Source organism: Oreochromis aureus, linkage group 3, assembly GCF_013358895.1.
Source record: "Oreochromis aureus strain Israel breed Guangdong linkage group 3, ZZ_aureus, whole genome shotgun sequence".
In the NCBI taxonomy this organism is placed as follows: domain Eukaryota; kingdom Metazoa; phylum Chordata; class Actinopteri; order Cichliformes; family Cichlidae; genus Oreochromis; species Oreochromis aureus.
In genome coordinates, this window is record NC_052944.1 from 88,282,286 (window position 1) to 88,300,592 (window position 18,307).

At 39.5% G+C, this 18,307-nt stretch overlaps 4 long non-coding RNA genes across 8 annotated transcripts; 1 reads left to right on the forward strand and 3 right to left on the reverse strand.

Moving 5' to 3' along the window:
- The first annotated feature begins 495 nt into the window (after positions 1 to 495).
- Positions 496 to 3,900, forward strand: LOC120438445. The gene is made up of 3 exons (XR_005611914.1): positions 496 to 606; positions 3,474 to 3,696; positions 3,832 to 3,900. It is a non-coding gene; the product is annotated as an uncharacterized LOC120438445 (long non-coding RNA).
- Positions 3,901 to 7,668: 3,768 nt separating this feature from the next.
- On the reverse strand, positions 7,669 to 8,346 carry LOC120438440. The gene is made up of 3 exons (XR_005611904.1): positions 8,243 to 8,346; positions 7,965 to 8,118; positions 7,669 to 7,730 (listed from the first exon to the last, which is right to left on the reverse strand). It is a non-coding gene; the product is annotated as an uncharacterized LOC120438440 (long non-coding RNA).
- Positions 8,347 to 8,354: 8 nt separating this feature from the next.
- Positions 8,355 to 10,308, reverse strand: LOC120438433. 3 transcript variants are annotated; one of them, XR_005611891.1, is made up of 8 exons: positions 10,226 to 10,308; positions 10,037 to 10,130; positions 9,678 to 9,758; positions 9,470 to 9,582; positions 9,304 to 9,395; positions 9,080 to 9,194; positions 8,523 to 8,713; positions 8,384 to 8,411 (listed from the first exon to the last, which is right to left on the reverse strand). It is a non-coding gene; the product is annotated as an uncharacterized LOC120438433 (long non-coding RNA). The 3 variants fall into 3 exon arrangements; XR_005611889.1 differs by lacking the exon at positions 8,523 to 8,713 and having other exon boundaries at positions 8,355 to 8,411; XR_005611890.1 differs by lacking the exon at positions 8,384 to 8,411 and having other exon boundaries at positions 8,444 to 8,713.
- A 5-nt stretch (positions 10,309 to 10,313) lies between these two features.
- Positions 10,314 to 12,998, reverse strand: LOC120438438. Of its 3 annotated transcripts, XR_005611902.1 has the most exons (6): positions 12,466 to 12,998; positions 11,799 to 11,883; positions 11,281 to 11,655; positions 11,055 to 11,156; positions 10,495 to 10,727; positions 10,314 to 10,397 (listed from the first exon to the last, which is right to left on the reverse strand). It is a non-coding gene; the product is annotated as an uncharacterized LOC120438438 (long non-coding RNA). The 3 variants fall into 3 exon arrangements; XR_005611900.1 differs by having other exon boundaries at positions 11,055 to 11,655; XR_005611901.1 differs by having other exon boundaries at positions 11,055 to 11,655; positions 12,066 to 12,998.
- Between the last annotated feature and the right edge of the window lie 5,309 nt (positions 12,999 to 18,307).

The window sequence follows — 18,307 nt, forward strand, 5'->3', positions numbered from 1 at the left end:
TAAAACACCAAAGATGTGAAACTTAAAGGTTTGTTATACATCAATTTGCTTACATGAAAGACTGGCTGCAGATGTTTTTCTTTGTTGTTCTTGCAGGTTTCAAAACTACATGCCCTGGGCTTCCAGCCAATTCTGTTTCTTGGACAGTTTGACCGAAAGGGCCGTATAGTAGGGGACGTGATCACATAGAGCCAGCAGATGGTGCTGCATGTGACATCCTCATGAAGATGAGGAAACTTTATGAACACCTTCTGAGAACAGGGTTCGTACGGGTGCTTTCAAGCACTTTCAAGGTTTGGAAAGTGCTTGAATTTCAGATGTGGTGCTTAAAAGTGCTTGAAAATGTAACTGTATCTCATTCACAACAAATAGCTATCTGGCTGAAATGTTTTCTTATCAGATAGAGAAATAAAATGAGTCGCAAAAAGCAAAAGCAAAATTTCCCCGCCTGGGCTGCCTTGCGTCTGTTTCAATATGTGACCCCGCCCCTCCCTCGGACAGTCGGGGATGAGTGCGCTAACATACCTGTAGGTTGCCGTTTTAATGCTTTTAATGTTTTTAATCATGGAAAACAAAAATGGCGGAGTTTCTCCGGTCGCACGATAGGTAAGTTCTAGTAAATAATTTTCTAGTACGTGTACGTTACACATAATTTAAAAAAAAATAAAAATAGCATGATTATTATTTTGCTAGCTGTCAAACTCGCTGGAGAAATGATTGAAATGCACTGAGTGTGATGCAGTATGGCAGGGCTATTACTGAATATGCTGTGAACTTAGCTAACATTACTTAGCAGTAATATGAGTTAATTTACTCAAGTGAAAGCTTTAAACATTAGCCCGATACATAACTAGCTAACTTAAGGCTTTCTGGTTAACCCTCTGGGGTCAACGACCCAGAGTCTCCATTTCAACTTGGGTCGAATGTGCGGATTTCAAAATATATACCAGTTTTTAAATTGTGTTGATAGGTCACGTAAAACCGATGTTTTTTTTTTGGGGGGGGGGGGGGTCTGAATACAACAGTGGCGTTTACTCCGGGAAGAAACGGTAAAAACGGTGTTTTTTTTTATGGAGAGCGCTAGCAAACACGCTTTGCTTGTGAGTGAAAAAAGAAAAAACACTCCTTCCCTATTGGTGGAAAAATGTACCATGTCGACCAATCAAAAAATGATACGGCAACATGTGGCATTTGGTTGTTGGGAAGAGAGGGAAGAGAGAGAGCGAGTGAGCGATAAAGACAGAGAGAGTTTTCATATGTGAGAGATTTGTGACGTTTATCGTGTTTGGAGTCTCAAGTTAGTTTGTTGTCTTGTGTAGTTAGTGTGTAGTGTAGTCGTTGTTTTGTGTGTCAGTTCTACTAGTGAACGTCACAGTTGCTGCAAAAAAACCACCAAAGACAGATTGCAGTGTAAACGCTGAGTGACACACCTGCTGTCCGACCTGCAGGATTTATCCCTGTGCTGTTCTCATCTGTGTTATAGTGGACACTAACTATTTTTTGGAGTTGCATAAATAATTTGTGTGCCTTCTTATTTGACAAAGAGCACCTGATTGTTCTGTAAATAGTTTTGAATGGTTATATAAAAACGTCTGAGCCTTGGCTGCATTTTTAGGTAAATAGTACCATATAACTTTGTTGTTTGCAAAACTTGTTCATATTTTTTTTAAAAATGTCCAATTTCTATTTGGATTTCAAGTTATGAAAATGATTCCTTATGGTTTTTACAGTCAAAAATATCACTTTCTACTTGTATTTTAAATTTTGTCTGAATTTAGATCAATTGTGCTGACACATTATGTCAAAATGAGATAATAACAGATTGGCAAGATAAACAGTTTTTAGAGGCCAAATTTAAAGTAGTCAAAAACGGCCAATTATACCCTGGACACCAGAGGGTTAAAGGCTAAAAGCAAAGTTGTCACCAAGTACTGTTTATATTTGTGTGTATTGCTGCAGCTTTTTTGAGTATTAATTTGGTGCCTTTGGGTAAAATCATGGTAATATGACTCATCCATATGGTCACAAAGAATAGCCACTTGTTTCTGTGCTACCAAGGTTCCCCGGCTTTCATTCAAAATGTGTTTATCGCCACCGACACATTAAACTACTTAAACAGTCAGTGCTGTTCTCCATGCCTGTCTGACATGATGTTATTAGCACAAACACTTTAAAGGTGATCATTTAGGACTTCAGGAATAATACACACAGCAATGTAGTTAGCAATAAAACAGTTTTATTGGGAAATAACTTAAAAAACAAACATACACCTGTCTCCTATTTTTTTGTCACAGAGGAAAGAAGCATCAATATCTAGACTTATTTCTTTATTTTTCATTTTTCTTTATTTTTTTTTCAACAGAAGAATATCTCTAACAAGTTGATTTGTTCACATTTGCACATCTAATTTTTAAGTGAAATGTGCACTTTGACTTTATACACTATGTATATAAGGTGACCCTTTCTTTTTGCAGTATTTTTGTGTGGTGCGTTCTTCTATGTCCTAACAAAAGGGGAGCTAAGGTGTCTTTTCACATGGTCTTACTGAGGTGATGCGAATTGAAACATGCATTCTTTTTTTTTTGGCGGGGGGGGGGTGCTGGAAAAGCTTAAAAACGGATCTTGAAAGTGCTTAAAAAGTGCTTGAATTTGACCCTGAAAAAAGCGTACAAACCCTGTGAGAAGTAAGATATGCTTTGTCCATTATCTGTGTCCTCATCAGGTAGCCTATCCTAGCTGTCTTTGGGTGATACTCATTGTACACCTTACATAAGTAGGCAGTTCACCACGAGATATAGAGACAAACAAGATGGTGAAGATGAGGATAGTTAACAGTCACCAGCTATTCTATTCTATTCTACTCTACTCTACTCTATTTTGTTCTATTCTATTCTATTATTGAGCCAAGGTTCAGACCAGTAACCTTCTTGCTGTGAGGTGACAGCTGCCCTACATGTCCTGTTGCTAACATGAAAATAGTGTTATATATGTCGTATTACCTCCCCATGTATGTTCACATCACCAAAGCTAGCCATACTGAACCTCTGGTGTTACCCACCTGAACAATTTTGTATGTGTGTGTGTGTGTGTATAGTATGGTCTTTCACACTCATATATATAAAAATGTAATTTTAAAAATCTTCTCGAAAACCAGACCTGATAATTCTCTTGAGACTTTCTAGTATAACAAAAGTCATTAGCTATCTGGATTTATAGTCACACTCATTAATTTATTAATGTACAATGTAGAAAGCAGCACTGCAGATGTCACACTACCCCCGAGGGCACTTGTACTGAATGATTTGGGTCAGTGAGAGTGAGTGAGATGACTTATTTGATGCCAATATTTACAAGTTGTAACTTTAGTAAAAACCTAACTGAAAACATGCAAATCACTACTTATTATGTGTTTATGTGTACTGTACATTTTTTCAACCCATTTTAATGAATATTTAATATTTAAAATTTTGCAGAATTACAAGCTTCACCTCCTGCTAAAAGTTCTACACCAGCAGCTGGACCATCCTCTGCTGACAGTGTCGATGCTGGACCAATTTATTCTTCATTTAGAGCCTGAACCAACATCTTCCCTCTGTCAGCCTCCTGCATCCTCCTCTTCATCTCCGCTTCCTGCATTTCCCTCAATTTCTACGGCGTACACCTCGGATGTCCCAAACAAAAAAAGGACAAGGAAAGGTTAGATGTTACGGTATTGTAAATGTACGAAATACATGACTGGTTCGTTAAGTTTGTTAAGTTTTCTTTTTCTTAATTTTGCATTTTCTCCAGTTTTACAGACATCATGTAAATATTTCATTTGTTATTTTTCAGAATGCCAAAAACACCCTACACAGAAGATTTTCAAATATGAAGAGATAGTAGACAGGAGAGTTGTAAATGTAAGTAATTTAGCCTGCTGTTGTGCAGATTTGTTTGCGTCTTTGGACTTCCCGGATTTGAACTGTGCCTGACTGACTATCCATGAGCTTTTGTGTTTGATGAATCTACGCTAATTCAGCCATTGAGTCTGGATTTCGCTCCAAGTAGGGCATTAAATAGGAACATACCATCTGATATGACCTGGTCGTGCTGCCTTCCTGGTGTTTACGTTCTTTAAAGTCCTCCTGACATCATGCTCAGAAGGAGTGATTGATGTGGAGGTGCTCCTTCCCATTCAGTAACATCTGCTTCAGTTAGTTTTGTTTGTGAGCCACAATGTAAGCAGTGTTGCTTTGCTGACATGCACTCGATGCTGGCAGTACAAGCATTGTAGTGGTTCTTATGTTTTTGTAAACTAATTGTATAATATATTGAGCCATTCAATAGTACACAAATGTTTATAAGCTCCTTTTTGTATGCAACTTGCATGTCTTTCTAAATTAACTGTTTGTTTATATCATGTTTTTCAGGAAAAGAAGAAGTTAAAGTCAAGTGGAAGCCCTGCTTAACATGGTATGTAGTAACAACGGAACAGACATTCATATTGTTGATAAATAGTTCTCACCTCAATTTGAATTCATGTATTTGGACTAAAGTAAATTGAGAGCTTTTTAGCAATCAAGCTGCTCTTCTGTGAGGAGCTTGATAGCTGTCCACCTCCAAAGTCCATTATGAGATTTGGAGGTGGACATGGTCAACACTTTTAAGAGTAGGCATAAGACTTTACTTCTTTATAGAGCTTATAGTTAGGGCTGGTTCAGGTCAGCCTTTAGTTATGCTGTCATAGGACCAGACTGCTGGGGTTAGTCCCCCCCTCCCCTCTCTCTCTCTCCCCTCTGTGTGTCTGTCTCTTTCAGGGTTATGCAGGCTCAGTATTGGTTGAAGATGCAGTCACGTCTCCTTTTACTGAAAACTTTCCCCTCTCCCTCACCATCTGTAAACGTACTTGTCTCAGTAATGCAGTTCATGCATGTTACTAACTAAACTTCTTCCCTGGAGTTTCTGTGCTCTCTCATCCAGCAGGTTCCGATGGCTCGTGGCTGCTGCTGTGGTCCTGCTTGACATCTACTCCATATATTATTACTCTCTGACTTGATTTGATTAGTTTATATTACAATGAAGGTGTATAAAGCATGACATGAATATAGAAAATATTTCATCCTAAAAATTGTCATATGTCACAACCTAAATTATCCTATTTTGTGTGTGGTGGTTGTCGTTGTTGTTTGTTATGTTTTCTCCTGACAGTGGCAAAGTGTGGGATGACACATGAGAATCTGCGCAGTTTTACACACAGTAAACCAGATCCCTGTGTGCGATCGCACAGTTCAGTTTGTAGTTCAGCATAAAAGTTCAAAATAAAATATTTACTATACATTTCAGCCAGTGTCAGTCTCTGTTTCACTCTCTAATTTGTTTCAAGTAAAGTAAGTAACATCTTGTATGAGGTGATTAGGGTCAGCAGTACTGTGTATGGGAGCCTAAAGTAAAGTTAACTGCACCAGTAGCAGCTTCAGAACATATTGTATATTATATGTTTCTGCCTTTTGCAATATGTCATGTTTAGATGCAGTGACAATTGCACATTTGGAGTTGTGGTCATATGTGGTTTTTATACACAGGGTATTAGAAAATAATTGAAATTTTTTCTTGTTTGTTTACACATTATTATTGGGTACATATTGCATATGTAACATTATTGTTGTTAATATTATTATTAGATACCAAAGACACAATTTGATTAAGGGTTTTCCTGTCATTATTTCAATAAAAATGTAATTACACACGTAAACAATAGGATCAAAATAAACTTAAAAAGTCTATTAGCAAATGCTGATTTTCAAAACATTCTAGAGGAAAATAGAGATAAAATAATCTGAATAATAACAGTGATCTTGGATGATGATGGAGACTTCAATGGATTATTCTGTTTCAATCATTATTTTCATATCTATGACAATAATTTGATAAGATCAAAGAAGGCAATGATTTCAAAATGGGAGTTATGTCATTATATGTATCCAGGAATATGTGCCTGAGGATAGTTGTCATGAAATCAATATTAAATCAAAGTATTACTTAATTACCACAGCTGACACGAGTGCTCCATAGCTGCCTGCTGCCTCAGGATCTGTCTCCAAAAAGGACCAGGGAGTGCTAACATGTTATATGTTCTAAACTGATGCAGAAAATGCACATTAAACATAATATAAACTTACTGAGTGAAGTAATGTCAAGAGGATTCCTTTAGCTCCTATTGGGTTGATTCCTTGATCAATGCAATACAGAATCATTAATCTGGTTTTATGTAATGTCCTTAAAACACGTCAAAATGAGGCTCACTAGTCTGTGTGGCCTCCACATGCCTGTATGACCTCCCTACAACACCTGGGCATGCTCCTGATGAAGTGGCAGATGCTCTCCTGAGGGATCTCCTCCCAGACTCCTGGACATTTTGTGCTGCAGTTGGTGGATGGAGCGAGACATGATGTCCCAGATGTCCTCAATTGCATTCAGGTCTGGGGAACGGGTGGGCCAGTCCACAGCATCAATGCCTTCGTCTTGCAGGAACTGCTGACACACTCCAGCCACATGAGGTCTAGCATTGTCTTGCATTAGGAGGAACCGGGCCAACCGCACCAGCATATGGTCTCACAAGGGGCCTGAAGATCTCATCTCAGTACCTAATGGCAGTCAGGCTACCTCTCCCAAACATATGGAGGGCTGTGCGGTCCCCAAAGAGATGCCACCCCACACCAAAACTGACCCACTGCCAAACCGGCATGCTGTAGGATGTTGCAGGCAGCAGAAGGTTCTCCACGTCGTCTCCAGACTCTGTCACAAGTGCTCAGTGTGAACCTGCTTTCATCTGTGAGGAGCACAGGGCACCAGAGGCAAAGTTGCCAATCTTTGTGTTCTCTGGCAAATGCCAAACATCCTGCACGGTGTTGGGCTGCAAGCACAACCCTCACCTGTGGACGTCGGGCCCTCATGGAGTCAGTTTCTGACCATTTGAGCAGACGTGCACATTTGTGGCCTGCTGGAGGTCATTTTGCACAGCTCTGGCCTTTCTTTCCTACCCCACAGTACCTTCCCTTACCGTTAGTTTCCTATTCTTTTACTTATTCTTTGATGACGGTTGTCTTTCTAGATAAGCAATTTCATTTGCTCTTGTGCGAGTCAGTGGCTCGGGTGCATTCTGGGACTGTCAGTTCACCAGTGTGCTGGCATGCTTCTTAACAAACACATCACTACAGCAAACATTTCAATTGTACTTGTTGATTTCTTCGACAAAACACTGAACAAAACTGTCCTTGTGAGTTTGCTGCCTGGTGCTTTTAAATTCTGTGGTAATTTGAGCAGCACAGAAAGCATTCCATGAATTAAATTATATTAGTCTATCTGAACATGTACACTAGTCATTAAATTACATGGGAAAGCATGATTATGGGTAAACAACTGCACCAAGGAAATTCCATTTTTCTTCTCAAAATGTAAAATGTCTGTTGAAAAATCACATTAAACAGAGATGTGATTAACTTTTATTTTACCAAAAATAACATCAAGGATGACACAATCAGTCTTCATCAGAAGTGCTCAAATCACTCCCAGTGGCATCGTCTGGAATGTCCTCCTCCTCCTCCGAGTACATTTCCAGGAGTGGTTGGTGGCTGAGGATTCTCTTGTACATGTCCTTTACTTTGAGCATTTCAGCTTTCAGTTCACACTTTTTTTTAAAACCAGGCTATGGAGTCCCTTCTGTGCATCCTCCGACATGCCAACAAGGGAGGCTGTAAAAGAACAAAACAAATAAATATGAGTGAAGTAAAAAAAAAAAAAAACACAAAAAAAAACCCTCACCTCATAAACACAAGGAATTAGGATCCTGTAATTAAACTTTTTAAAGGGAGAAGGCAGTGTTAGCTAGCAATCTAGATATCGGTAAAAGATCCAGTAAGACTTTAGCATCTGCTCTTATTTTCAATCGATTCATCAAATAATTAATAAATAAAAGATGTGCTTACAGTCTGAGGAGATTGTCCAACACCACAGATCGCATTCGCAACACTGTCCAGTGATGCCGCATCTCCCTGCAAAGGATCATCTCCTCCTCTCTCAGGCGCCTCACAGCCATCACCTTCTCAAAGACCTTTCTCTTTGTCTGGAGTTCAGCAGCAGCTACAGTTTAACAACATCAGATGGGAAAACATAGTAGCACGTTATGACTCAAGAACAAAACATTCAACTACTGCTCAGATACTGGGAGTTTGTTTAAAAGGGTATTTATAAATCAAGAGCTTACGTTCACTTGTGCTCTGCCAGAGCCAAATGTCGGTCTGGATGAGGGCATCACTGGATACAATTTGCTTTGTTGGTTCAGCAAGCTTGTTGTAGTCGTCAACAGCAGCCGCCTAAGCGTTTCTTCTCATCTAAGATGACCTTGCGAATTCTGTGTTGCCTCTTGTTGCTATCTGTAAATAATCATAAAAATTCACACCTTCACATAATGTATATATTTACATTTTAATCTACACTCATCAATTTGTTTGCTAGAACACGCATCACATCCAGATTAAACAAACCTGGATCTGATTTTATTCTGTTTACAAAGTAGCTGTACAAGCTGTACAAACTGAGCATCAAACGGTCCATTTCAAAGAAACTGTGACACCATTTTGTCTGTAAAGACTTTGTGTTCGCACTCTGATGATGACGACAAGCTCCTCTATTCGTGCCTGCAACGCACCAAGGCTGCCATCAGTTTGATCAGTTTCTAAGTGAGAGGAATATTAATCAGAATACAGGATGAGTAACAGTCACCAACTACAGTGGACTCTGTAATCACTGACTTGATGATATTCATTATAAGACATCTGTAGCCTTCATGTGCTGCATTATCATTAGATAACAAGTATGTCGGTGTTCAGGTTTATAAAACCAACTAGTACGACATCATTTCAACCCAGGTTCAATCCAATTTGATGAAACGCAACAACTCTGCCATAAATTCCACTTTTACAAGGCTTATTTTTCTTTGTTTGTTGACACTGTCAGAAAGATATTAACTCTACCTTAAGTTCTTTAATGAGGCCATGGTGGGTCCTATTGTTATACACGAGTGCGTTATATTGAGACTCACCTTAAGCCCATTTCTGCACATCGGCCACCCATTGCTGCCGTGTGTCGTCATCCACACCCAGCTCATTTTTGGTCGCATTCAGGCTCTCCATTTGTTCTCTAAGGATCCTTATGATCTAAGAATACATTAATAAATGTTAATCACATTGATGTTTTTAGAGTACAGGTGTTATTCCCCCATTACCACACACATTAAAATGGGTGTTGGAAAAAAAAAAAAATCACCTTGAGATATCTCTGGCTCAAACTGCGGCCCAGTTGTTCCACTTTCCTTTTGTTCCACCCCAAAGCCAGGAGGGTCAGCATGTCTGTTCGCCCTGCATTTCAGTTCGTATAAAAATAAGAATTAATGAGCAGGAGACTGAGTGGAATCTCACACACACACACATACCTGCTTTAGACATGTACTTCAATGGCCGCCCTAGACAGGAAACTGTTTACTTGTCCCACCTCTTTTCCAACTGTAGAACCGGCCCCATCCTGAAACGCACCTCCCCATTTGATCTATAGAAAGGAGGTCACAATACATGACTGCTGAATTCATTCAACCTTATAACAAAATGTCTCAAACTAATCCAAAACTACAAGCTGCAGTATACCTCGCATTTCCAAATGAGAGCCTTTGCATGCATGACGGAGAGAAAAGGACGCATTGACAAGAGGTTCCTCAGCTGAGCCACCTTGATTAAATATGGGAAATATTTACAGGACACATCGGAGCAAAGGAACGTAATATGTCCTGGGATGCTAAAATTAAGTATACATTAAGAAAAAGTAAAGTAAATAGTATTATAACAACACCAAGAGAAAAATAAAATAAATATCCACCCATCCATATGTATTTATAACACACACACACACACACACACACACACACACACGGTTATGGCGTTAACGTCATTTTAACAAGATTAACGCTGACAGCACTAATATATATATATATATATGAGTCTCTTACCTCATTTGTGTGTCTCTGGATGTATTTCATAAACTCAGCAACTTCCTCATCTTTTTGAATGAAAACACCTTCAAAGTTCCCCTGCTCTGAAGTGCTGAACGGACACAGTGACAGTTGTTTGAAAAGAAACATTAAAATACATTTTTCTACAAAGCCATATTTGATTTATGTACACAATGCATAACGTACCTTGCATTAGATTGAAAGCGATAAAGCTTACAGTTTCCATCAACTGAGACGGCAAGCACGTCTGGAGTGCAGGCAGGGCAGCTAACATGGCTCCTTGCACATCCTGTCCACCTCAAACAGCACTCCACTCCACAAAGCTTTTACTGAAGGCATCAGCTGATATTCGGCCAGTCTTTTGAGTAGAGGACAAACAACAGAATATTCACAGACAGTCATCATAAACATTGATTTGCACAATTTCCTTAAACGTGACAAATTTAGAAACTCACCCTTCCAAAATGGGCTGTTCTTTCATCCAGCATTTTGACAAATGCCTTAAGTGACATCCCTGGTGCAGCCTTCTTAATGTCATAGAAAGACTGAAAGCCATCCATTGAAAACAGGGTGCAGAAATTTAAGGTGCCAGGCCAATATCCACTACCCAGGATGTCCTTAACTGAGGGGGACCACATTAGGTCACAGCTGGTGCAGCTCACCACTGGCAGTGCAAGGTTATAACAGCCTTTAGGAAGGATAAAGATAAATTCAGTCGTGGGTCAAAGCATTCATTTTTTTCATGTTGTGAAGATTTCATGTTGTTTTCAAAGCGGTCTGGTAAATCCAAATGACCTTTGACAGGTGCCCACATATACTGCAGGCCGAGGGTAATTCAAAACAAAATAGCAATTCTTATAGATGTATCTATTATGTTTCTATTGTTCAGCACTTTGGTCAGCCCTTGTGTGTTTTAAAGTGCTATATAAATAAACAATGATGATAGCAATGTACAATTTGCACTAAAACCTGCAAACACATCTATTGTGTATGTACTGTGTGACAAAAGGGCAACCATTTATGGTTACAAGAGCCACAACTGCGCCGGGTGAAACCTCAACGTTACCTGCTTGGCAGTCACACACATGGTCTGGCCTTTGCACAGGCAACAGCCGAACTAACATTAAAAACACACAATATATATAAAAAGAATTTGAAATTAAATGATACACAATACATGATACAATAACAGCACCCACTCATAGTACATAGCAAGAAATGCATAGGATTAAAAACCGTACCTATTGGCTTGTGAAACTCTGATGAAGGCTGCAAAAACCCTCCTGTTACTGCCTCTCTGTTGTGCAGGACAAAGCGTGTGTGAACTGCAATATCACACTCAGCACAAAGGAATGGAAGAGGCAGGCAGTCCAGACACCTCACAACTACTTGTTTGCCACACTGACACACACGGTGTGACAGTGGATCCAGAGTAGCTAACATATTGTCTATAAGACAAGGCCTGGCCTCTTTCCACTTTTGCAAGGACACCATGTTTCTGATCTCCTAGTGAGTAGCAGCTGACTCAGACGCCGTCTCACAAGTCATGGCTGCGTCCTCTTCTCCATCCTCCAACAACTGAAGCAGCTCCTGACGAAGCACCTCAGTTCCATACACTAACAGAAAAAAGAAAGAAAGAAAGAAACCCTTCCACAAAGTGAAAAACACTCTAGGCAGTATGTTTCTTAGGACTGCACAAAAGCCCTGCCTAACACAACTATAACAACAAATATAAAAGTAAACTTGAAAAAAGGAATACCTTCTTTTATATATTGTGAAAGTGCCTTTTGTTGGGTTGACACTGGCAACATAACTAGGTTCTTCACGTGGACATTGATGCTGATCTGCGGAAAATGGGGGAAAAAGAGATTGAAGAATATTTACTTACTGAAACATATGTACAGATATATAAAATTTATAATAAATATATCAAATAATATAACGTTTACTACGTACAATAAGACAAGTGTGTCCCTCTTTAACGTTTGTTTCAGTAGATCACATTTACAAAAAAACAAAAGGTTACCTGCATGTCTTGACGGAGTTCGTCAGCAGCTTGAAGCTTAGCGCTCAGGTTAACGTTAGCAATTAACGTTAGCATCATAGGTTTGTAAAGAGCTAGCAGAACTGTTAGCGCAAAAACTGCTTTACACACCATGTGAGGCTCTTTTACAACACACAAGTCCTTAAATGTTTATAATAGATTTAATGATCATCGTTGGATTAAATGGCTAATGCTGCACTAGCCACGTGTAGTCGTTACCGTACTCTACCTAGCAAGCATGCTGACGGTAGCTGTAGCCATTTTTAAATGCATTAAATCGTTTCTGAGATCAGTCACCCCTGTTTGTTTGAAGCTTTTGTGAAAAAAACCCTTTGAAACACACATCAAGCTATTACTCTAAATATATGTATTTTTTACATACCTGCATTTGAATCAATCAACTCCGCCTCCTTTTCTTATTCTTATAAACGGGTCTCTCCGTTCTCCCATCATCCTTTGCTTACACCGGTTGCGTCTGATTGGTTGGAGCCGAGCGCATCCAAAACTAACAGGAGTGGTGAATAAAACTATAAATGTGTTTTACGTGTGAAATAAAAATAATAAACCCAACCAAGGATTATGTACGTTAAATCTGCGCACTTTCAGATCGTGAATCACTTTGGAAAATGAAGCGATTTTATTGTTGAATTATCAGTGTTACTTTCATGTGTTTTTGTTGAGAAATGTTAACGATGTCATTAAAAGAAAGCATTAAATTAGGGAGAAAAACCCGTTCGCGGAGAGGGTCCCCGGTTTTCCAGTTAGATTGTACTTCAAGGCGTCACGTTTCGCCGTGACGGGGTTATTATTGGAGTAAATAGATGGCTGGAGCCTCTGCTCGAAGCGTCTCTGATCGCCGAGAGCGGCTTCATATTGGAATGAATTGACAACCCACAGCGTCGCATAAAAACGTGGAAGGGTACCTTCAGCGTCAGCATGAGAAGTTAAGGGGCGTGACAAATCGTCAGTATTTTACGCGTCGGGAGTGAGAACGGGTTGTACATTTAGCTTAGTTTTAGTTTGTAGTCCAAGTGCTTTGAATTTTACCCAATTTCTCGAGGCTTTCTTGGCTATGCCAACATTGCATTTGTTACATATCCATGAAGACATGAGATCCATTTAGCTTCCTGTTTACAAACCTTAAGTTTGCTGCTGGTTTCTTGTTGGTGAAACAATGACATAGTTTGTCCTGGTGCATTGTTCAAAGTCTGCAATCCTGCTCTCCAGGTACACTATCTGCTGCTTCTTCCTCACATTTTTAATACAGAGCAACTTTAACTTCTTAACAAAGTCCAATATACTTTTCTATTACATCCCAACAGCAGAAATATCTGCTGTTAGGAAGTAAAAAGACTTTTTACTGAAAGACTTTTGTCAGCTTCCTCAGTCATGTGTGTCCTCGTATGCCCAACATTATCTAGTGAACAGGCTCAGTTAGCTGTGAACTAGTCAGCTTAGAATTGATTTTAGTTTGAATATCTCAATATCGATTCAGTCAAATCCAGGATTGATTTTTAAATATGAATGTATTTTGCCAGAAACGCCAGAATCTCAGCTCAAAGCTCACACAGCTGTTTTAGCTGTTTGGTGGTTTCACAAACCACCAAACAGCTAAAACAGCAAATGAGAGCAGGTAAGCAGATTCCATACAAACGCGTAAACACAAAGCGCAGACGGCACATACATGGACACACTGTGCTGAAAGATGACAAATTATAACATTTCTGACTGTTTCAGTCAAAATTGAAGTGAAACGAACCAGGATCAAATGGATTATAGAAATCAGTGATGATGCTCAGCCCTGCTGCAGACTAGCAGCTTCTTGGCTAGTCTGCAGCAAGTTCTGCTACTCTGAGTCCAATATCCAGTATCAGAGTCACAATCCAGAGGGTCACACCAGAGGTTTTGAACACTTGATTATTTTTCAGATTGATTTTCAATCTCCAAAAATTAGTTATATTTTATCACCTTGCATTGTCTATTGTTTTGTTCTGTGTTATATTGAGTGGTTTTCACTTTGACAATTTTGACAATTAAAAACTCACCTAACAGTAAAATAATGGTTTAGTCCTTAACAGCTGAGAGTATTTAAGGCTGCCAGTTGTCATTAGACAGGAGAGTGATTGTGCTGTGAGAAAGCTTAATCTGCCAGTGATTGTCAAGGCCTTAAAGCTATATGTGCAGATAAACACCCTACTGTGTCTCAGTCTTCCTCACTGTAAATCCACAAAAGGCAACCCTTGGCTGTGAGCCAAGACCAGCTGTGACAGGAGAGTTTACATGATCAGATCGAAAACAGTGATGTTAAAAGTAACAGTTTCTCGGGTGCCATTGTCTAGATATTGAACTGTGGTTTTATTATATTAATTTCCTCTTTATGATAGAATGAACTTTAATGTCCCCTTGTTTAAATTTGGTGTGGACTCTAGGATTGTCACAGAATCTGCCTTTACAAAGTCAATAGACATTAAAAGAAAAGAGGAATAGATAACAGATAAATAGTGTGTGTGTGTGTGTGTGTGTGTGTGAGAATTTAAATAAAATCCAGAAGCTGTGCCTTGATCATCACAGAAACCTGGCTTCACCCAGGAGTACCTGAAGCTAGCGTGTTGTATGCTCCCTCTAGGTGCGATCTTTCAGAAATACAATATCGCTTTTCACTGTTATGCTGATGATATACAGATCTACTTTGAACTAACTGATGATCTCTGTCTCTGCACTGTTTGTGTGAGGTCAAATAATGGCTCTTAGGAAACTCTTATCTTAAATGATAAGAAAACAGAAATCGTGGTATTTGATAGTAATATTCCTCGCGGCCAACTTGGTGATGCCTTTGGTTCCCTTGCCAGTTCCATCTCTGACACTGTTAGCAATTTGGGCGTGTTGCTGGATAGCTCTTTTAAATTTGATGAACAAGTGTCTGCTGTAAATAGATCTAGCTTCTACCAACTGCATCTCATTTCTAAGGCTAGGCATGCCCTCTGACTGGAACTGTTCAAGGTTCAAGGTTCTTTATTTGTCACATGCATAGTTATACAAGTATAACACAGTGAAATGTATCCTGACACACTCCTCGACATGTGCAAAAAACATGGGCGGGGGGTAGAGGAATAACATTATAAATATATATATATATATAGTGTATACATTGGGTGAATGTGCAGTAGAAGCAGCAAGCAGGTGAATTCTGTACATTAATATGAATAGACATCTGACTATTTTACAGAATGGACACTATAAACATATTTAAAGTTAAAGGAATTGAGTGTCTGGAGGAGAGTCTCAGTCAATTATAGATGATGTGAGATGGCGGGTGTGTGTGTGGGGGTGGGGGGGGTGGGGGGGATTGGTTTAGGGTCCGGATGGCTTGAGGATAGAAGCTCTTCTTGAGTCTCTCTGTCCTTGCCCGGATGATGCGGAACCTTCTACCAGATTGTAGAAGTTGGAACAGTTTGTTGCCAGGATGGGACGGGTCTGGGAGGTTTGCCTCTATTACTGCTGTTCTTGCTGATCTGCACTGCGCCCATTAAATACTGTATCCAATTTAAAATACTGCTGCTTACTTTTTAAATTATCAACAACACAGCGCCGAGCTACCTTATCGAATTCCTTAGATTGTCCTTGTTAGAGCACTAAGATCATCTACTCGGGTAATCTTGGTGCAGCCGAGATCTTGGCTGAAATCTAGAGGTGACCGTGCGTTTGCCTTGGCTGCACCTGATTTGTAGACTTATTCTGTTTCTCTTTTATACATTTCTTTTATGCTTTTGTGCTTTTACCATGTTTTTATTTGATGTGCATTTCATTGCTATTTCTGTGTATTAGTGACATCGACCTGTTAGCATATTTTGTACGTTGTTTTGGTCTTGCAATATTTATGTTCTATTTTCTGCTTTTTTTTTTGTTAAGCACTTTGGTATAATGTTGTTTTTTAACTGTGCTCTATAAATAAAGTTGTATTGTAACAAATGTAATTTTAAAGTGTTTTGAGACACTTCATCTTCTGTCTATGACAGTCTGACACAACCCTCTGTCCCTGAGAGGTCTCCAGTCCTCCCCATCACCTTCATGGTAGACCACACCACATGCAGCAGATTAGATTTTGCCTGCCATACCACAATGATATGCCGTACCTTACTATGCTGTCCAGTGCAGCCTGGTAGTACAAAACCATTACTTTCGGATCAACTCCAAACACCCCTAGTCTGCTTAAAAAATGCAGTTTTAAATGATAACACTGATGTTTGAAATGGACATTCCAGCTAAAGAGATAATCGACGTGAATGCCACGGTCGATTAGACCTGGTTGGGATTGAGCTGGTTTCTTCATTATGAATAAGCACTGGGGTGCACCATCTCCTCACCAACAGACAAGTGTTTGTTTGTGTTTGTTGGTCAACTGTTTGTACAATCACTTATAAAGAGTAAACAGGACTGGTAAACTAACGCAGTGGTTTTTCTGGATCTTTGGTTTTTATTTAGCTTTTTCTCAGTTTTTAAATGAATCATGGCTCCACGCAGCCTTTGAAACACATGTTCAACAACAAGCCACAGAAACCTTCATCACATTAAGTTCCTCTTGAGCCTCTCTGTTTTTGCCCGGATGGTGCACAACCTTCTGCCTGATTGCAGAAGCTGGAACAGTTTGTTGCTGGGATCGGAGAATAAAATGATCATTGATATTGTTTTGGCAAATGTGAGATGAACCTGTGTGATTGTTTTGGTCTGCAGCTGTTTTCTTCTTGGGATTCTCCCAGGATGAAACCAGGGTTCCTACTGTTTTAGGAAAGTTAGATTTAAGACTTTTTTGTCACTCACAATAGGACCAATTTAACAATAACTAAAAACACATAAATTCATTAAGAGTTATAGACTCAACAGGGGTTAGAGGTCAACATGTTGAAATTTGCATGTGATCAGTGATGAGGGGTTTCTGTATTACCCCTGACATGCTATTTATTTTACAGTCAGCAGACTTCAAGTCTGAAAGACTTTCTTCAAAACATACAACATGCCTCATACACACTTACACTGCTGCTTTTATCCATGATGATTCTGGCTCACAGACAGGAAAAAAGAAAATCATGTCTTTGAATGTTTGAGACATTTTAATAACAATTAGTCTTATTCTGAATTTTTATGGATCTGATCTGAAGTCGGAGGTGTTTCTTTGGATGATGTTAAAGACGGAGTACTGTCTCCTCGGTAACCTGGACCTCTGAAGGTTTGGGGTTTTTTCTTACTAACATTAAAAACTGAAGAAAACCAAAGTTTTAATTTAACAATTCAGAGTCAGTACTTTGAAATCTTAAAATGTAAATTATGAACCTGCAAATCACCAAAATCGGTTCACTTCTATTACATCATCTCTGGTCAGGTCCTGTCAGGTTACAGCTAAAAATCTAATACAAGACCTGGTCTGAATCAAAATCAGTACCTTCCTCCTGATCTGCTCAATTTTTGCTTCTTCTGTTTGTTTTTGTATTTTCGTTGTTTCCAGTTACATGTCCTCGAAGTACACTGGGGTGAACAAAAATTAAAGTGGACCTGTGTAAGGTCTATGGCTGAGGAACAGAAAGAACAGTGGTGCACTGGATGTTTGATCTGTTCTCTGATAATTCACAAGAGAAATTTAAAAAAGTGAACATGAGTGAGAACAAGCAAACTAAATCTAGTTTCAACCAGTCTGGGCATCAACAAGTGGGAAAATTAGATTTATGAAACTGACTTAGTAGCCTTGATACGGTTTTATTGGTGATACTTTAACGCGACGTTTCCATAAATTTAATTTGCGACTACTCTCACTTCTAAACTCATCATCATACACAGACACTAATAACTGGAGCTCCAGGTACCACAATTTACATTAGCAACAGCTTAATCTTTAAGTACCTTCTATCCATTTCTTCCTCTTAACCGGGGCAGCAGCCTAAGCAAAGAAGCCCAGTCCTCCCTCTCCCTCCCCAGCCACCTCTTCCAGCTTGACTGGGGAGCACCAGGACGTTCCCCGGGGCCTCCTTCCGGTGGATATATGCCCAAAACACCTCACCCAGGTTAAAGCTCATTTCCACCACTCGTATCTGCAGTCTTGTTCTTTCAGTCACTACCAAAGCTCACGACCACAGGTGAGTGTAGGGACATAAACTGACCGGTTATTTGAGAGCTTCACTTACATTCAGCCACATTCCAGTGTGAGTCAGTGATGCTCTTTGATTCTGACAGTC